Raw genomic sequence first — 5,765 nt, 5'->3', positions numbered from 1 at the left:
GCTCCCTTGTTATGTCCTCTTCCACATCTCCTTCTCTACCATATTTTCCTCCCTTTCTAAATTTTCTCTCTACTCCTCCTAACAAATCCAAAACATATTTCTTTCATTCTACCATTGCAATACCTTAATTCACTCTTTTTTTCTGTTTATTTCTCTATTTACTACCTTCAATACCTCTTCTTCCTTTGAAGCCCTATCCGCCTCTTCCTTAAACCTTTTATACTTTTTCTCTCTCTTGTGATCACGCAACTCAGTATACTCTTTCTTTTATTTCCTATTTTCTTTCCCATTACTTGTTTCTTTTCTCCACTTTCTTAATTTCTTTCTGACCTTCTTTTTTCCCTTTACAGTCCTCATTCTATCCACATTTATTTCCCCCTATGCTAACTACATTTTTGTTTGCGCACTTTTATCCTCTTTTTATTTCTCCTATAATTTTTTCCACCTTCTCGTCCACATTTCCCTCTCCCATTTTGATATCTTTTCATACTTTTTCGTACTGCTTTCTAGAAATATATCTTAAAATACGATAATATTCTTTGAACAATAAAAACTGTATATGTTGCAATTCAAGATTTTACTACCATCGGGTATAAATATTTTTAATTCATTTTCTTAAGATAATATTTTCTTTATACTTTAGAATAATTCTTGATCATATTATTCTTGCACTTGCACTTTCTTATTACACTTGTATGTAACAATAAAATTAAAACTGTAAGAAAACATTTTAGAACTTCTCATTTTTCAAAGTTATTACTTTAAGAAATAACATAAAGATAAAATAGCCTTAGGCGTTCTTCTTTGTTTAATGTTGAGTATATTTGTTTTTTAAGATTATATGCATTTAAGAATTTTTGAAAGATAAAATTCCCTAAATTTAAACATTTCGAAAATCTGCTCAAAGACAAAAACTACGCGTGATATCGAAAAATTATTAAACAGAAAATTTATAGATCTTGTTCAGGTGAACAACTTTTCTCTATCAATATTTTTTACCTCGCGTCGTTTATCCAAAAATTAATTTACTTTTTATTTTATATATTATTTTTTTACAACAACGACAAAAATTACGTATTATATCCAAAAATGATGAATAATAAATGTGTAGCTGTTTGTTGGGTGCATAACTCTTGCTTCAATAATTCTTTTCATAGGTTTTGTCTTTCTTACGAAAATTTAATTTTTAAAAGTTTGAGGTTCGTGTTTTTCACGAATAAAACAAAAGTAGTCATGCAAACTTTTTTATTCCGAAATTTACTTTTTTTAAGTTTCTTGTTTTAAATTTAATAAGTAAATTTTTTATAAGTTGAACTTTGAAAGAAAATTTTCGTTCATAAAAATATTTTATTAATGCATTTTGAGTAAATCCGTAAATAATATTTTGTAAAAATAATATTGTTAAGAGTTTGAATTCAAAAATTTTATATGACGGAATTTCTAATTTGGGATTTTATTTTTTCGGGATTGTTTAGTCTACAAAAAGTAATTTGAATTTATCCTAAAATTCTGTAAAACTCCCAACAAGAAAAAAATAACCTAAAAATATTCTAGATATTTTTGGGAAATTTGCATAATGTTTTAAAATGTTTTGAAATATTTTAATTTAACCTTTAAAAGATAATTTTTCCAAAAAAATAATAATAAAGAGAAATTTTATCAATCTGAGAAAATTTTGAATAATTTATATTTTTGAAATAAAAAATTAAACAATTTTAATGAATGACCGCTCTTCTTAAAAAAAATTAAAATTTTGTTACCCAAGAATGTGAATTTTTAGCAAAAGAGTCAATCTTTAATCAAACAGCTGAATTTTCAATGAAAAGATAAATTTTCAACTTAAAAGTGGCATTTTAAAATCAAATAAAGAATCTTTAACAGCATCTGAAATTTTTTAAAAAGCTGTTCAATTTTTAAACAAGTAGAAAAATTAAAAAAAAAACAGAAATGGATTCTCAATGTTAAGTTTGAAAGTAGATATTCAATCTGAAAATTATTTTTTGTTTATATTGAAAAGAGTGAATTGATCTAAAAGAAAGAAATTTTGAACTGAATAGGTGAATTTAAAGCTTCCTAATTTCTTAAATATCTTTCATACTGATACGACTTATTCCTAAATTTCGTTTCAAATCGAAATATTCAAAAATCTACACTTTATTTTCCATTCTTTGAAATCTTTTCAACTCTTGTATCATTTTTGATTTTTTTCATAACTTCCAAATATGTTGTCAAATGATTTGATTTTATCCAAAAGATTAAAAACATTTTGCAAAACAAACACAAAATCTTTTGATATGTTTCGAATTCTTTTATAATATTCTCCTAAGAGTGATTTTTCAAAATTAAAGTAATTGTGAATCTGCCCAGGAATTTAAAATGAAACTTAATTCTGTTAAAATCTATCAAAACTCTTAATAGGCTATCTATTTGTTTACGAAATCTAAACAAATCTACCTTATTGATATTAGTATTTTTAACATATTTTGGTTTGCAACACATTTATGAAAAAGTATCTCAATCTGTCACTTTGTCGTAAAAAAAATTACTTTCTCTTCGATGATTTGTAATGTTGTAATTGTAATTAATTGTAATGTTAATTAATTAATTGTAATGTTGAACCAACCTAATTGGGACAACAATTTTTATTTGATTTTTCTGAATTATTTTATAGACAAAAATTTATTATTTTTACATCTAAAAAAGAGTTTTTATTTTTAAATGGAAAGTATTCGCGGTTGATTTTAAAAACTGTATATTTTCCTGAATATGTGTTTTAATCTATTATTAATTTATAATCAAAACGATTATTGTTTGGAATCGGAACAATTTAAAATTGCAGAATTGAAAAATTGTTATACAATAAAATAAAAAATAAAATAATTTTGTTAGTTCAACGTATTCTTATCTTTTTTTATTTTGATTTTAATTTTAAATTGGTTCCTAATTCTCTTAATCAAGGTGATTAATTTTCGTCGATAACAAGTTTTCTTGAATCAATATCACTATGTACGTGATTGCAAAAGAGTGATTAAATTTGTAGAAAATTAAGGCGAGGTCACTTCACATCGTCTAGCTCTATGTTTTCATAATTTGAAAAATTATAAACTTTATAAATTAAAAAATAATTTCCTATTGGTACAAAAATAAACGCACGTTTTTTAATCCTACAGGTTTTTCCAGTTAAAAATAATAAAAATCAGTCAAAGAAAATTATAAACAAAGATACCTTTTTTTGTAAGGGATAAAATCATTTTGCCAAATTTTAGAAATCCTGAAAAAGACATTTCTCGGCAAATAAGAATTCCCAGAAAAAAGTGTTACTGCTAGAAATTGTTCTTTTCGTAATTGTATAAAAAACGTGATGTAAAAAAGACAGTAAATTTAAAAATTTTAGAAATTTTTAATTCTGAAACAAATAAAAAAATTAGATATAATTATTTCGTTAAAACAGTGTTTTCTTTAATATGGCGAATCATTCTGAAGTGTCTATCAAAATTAGGCAATTTCATAATTTCCAGAATTTTCTGTTCCGAATATTCAATTTTTTGTCAACTAAACAGGGTACGGATTTATAGCCAAGAATTATAGCCAAGAATTATAGCCAAGAATTTTCTGCAAATTTGAATTCACAAGAAAAATGTGGATGCAAAAAGTCTTAATTGTTAAAAAAAAATTAAAATTGAAAATTTCTGGTGTTTAAAATTGTGGTTGAAAATTATTTGATACTCAGAGTCTTAAGCCTGGCGAGTAAAACTATGATAAGAAAAAACAGTTTTCACATACATGTTTTCTATTAGCGACGAGTAAACATTAAGTAGAGATGAGCAATTGAAATTATTGCATTTTGTTAAAAATTCGTATTTTTTAACAAAAATTACTTTTTCAACTGTAAAATAAATCTCTTTGAGAATTTAGAACATTTTCAAAAATTTTTAGACTTTTTTTATCCTAATGTCTTTTACGAATTAAAAACAAATAATTAGAGTTATAGCATTTACAAAATTAAAAAAAAATAAATAAAAATGAACATTTGAACTCAAACAACGGTTGATATAAAAACAAAGTCGAAAAGCATTGATTTTTTGACATTCAACAAGATTGCCATAAAAACTTTTTCAATTTTCTTTGGAAATATAAATTCTAACTTTTGATCGCACAAAAAGATGAAGAAAAATAAAAAATTCCATTTTGCGGTTCAACTATATAACATACGAAAAAAGATGAATAGAAAAATATTTTGCATTAAAAAAAGATTAACAAATTTGTTGTAAATCACTTTTTAATAGAACGCATATTTTTTGTTTAAATAAATAGGCAACATTCTTCACTCAGAAAAGAACTACCAATTTGTTATTATTAATCGTATGATAGGGTGTGTAATTTTTTTTTACAATCGTGAAAAATAGCTTTCTAAAGAAAAAAAAAATTTTAATGTTTTTTATACCAGATCTACTGAAACAAACTTTTTGGATCCACAAACTTAACAGATTCGAGACTTTGTGTATACATGGTGCCATGGGGTTGTTTAAGCACACCTCAAAGATTCCATTAAGAAACCAACATTTCCAAAAAACGAAAAGACAAAAAATTATTTGATATTTAAGCTGAGGATTATGTTAACATCCTCTAAACTTTTAGGGAAGGAAATCGACATTCCGTAAAAAGCAAAATCATAGAAGATTTTGTATTATGCCATTAGGGTCAAGAATCAATTAAAAATAATTGTAGGAAGTAAATCTAAGGTAGGAAAATTTGTCAAATTTGTTTCAAGTGTTGTTTAAACGTTTTTTTAATATTTAACCCAGACATTTTGACATTTCCTAACAACCAAAAATCACGAAAGATTTTTGGAAATGCTATTGGGGTTAAAAATAAATTCACAAGACACGCGGGAAACATATCCTACGAGAGAAAGTAGTGAACTTTATTTTAGGGGCTGCTTTCACATTCCATTAGGATTTTGAGATTTCCAAACAATAAAAATCAGGGACAATTTTTCGATTATACAAGGAAATCGTCATTTTCTGACAACGAAAATAACAGGACATGTATTTATTATACATGTTAAGTTAGTCCTTGAATTTAATTTAAGGGTTGTTTGAAAATCCGTTGAAAATTGAAACTCCTTTTAGACACCAACTTACGAAATTTATCATTTTAGGGGATGTTGAGGTACAGTAGAACCTCGATTATCCGGCCTTCGATTAATAAAGATAAATCCACATTCGTAAGTTGCTTACTTTTATTTGCTGAATGTTTATAGTTATTTTTCTATTAAAAATATATCAAAAATAGTTAATTTCTCTTTATTTGCTACTTCTTCCGTATTATCCGAGTTTTTTCTTATCCGAGGTATCTCTTTTACATTACCTCGGATAATCGAGGTTCTACTGTGTTACTTGACTCACAATGGGGAAAAATATAAACAGTCCAAAAACTACGGTACGTGCGAATATCGGGGGGAGGGGGGGGGGTAGAAATTCAAGAAAAATTAAGATGTTAGAGCGACCCCGAAATATTCCGTAAAAAATTGAGAATCTCTCAAGAATTAATAACTAATTAATAACACCGGCACACAAAAAAAGTGGTCTGCCCGACAGACTGCACTAGCATATCTATATGTTCTGGGGTCGCTGAATTCGAATCCGGTATCCAAATAACCAATTTGGCTCGTATTTTTCTGAAAAACGAAGAAGTAGATGTAAATTCGACAAAAGCAGCATTTTTCAGATATATTTTTGCAAAAAAAATATATTTTCCGCCGG

Source organism: Belonocnema kinseyi, chromosome 6 (genome assembly GCF_010883055.1).
Source record: "Belonocnema kinseyi isolate 2016_QV_RU_SX_M_011 chromosome 6, B_treatae_v1, whole genome shotgun sequence".
In the NCBI taxonomy this organism is placed as follows: domain Eukaryota; kingdom Metazoa; phylum Arthropoda; class Insecta; order Hymenoptera; family Cynipidae; genus Belonocnema; species Belonocnema kinseyi.
The sequence above is the reverse complement of the archived record's forward strand: the minus strand, read 5'-3'. Positions refer to the sequence as shown.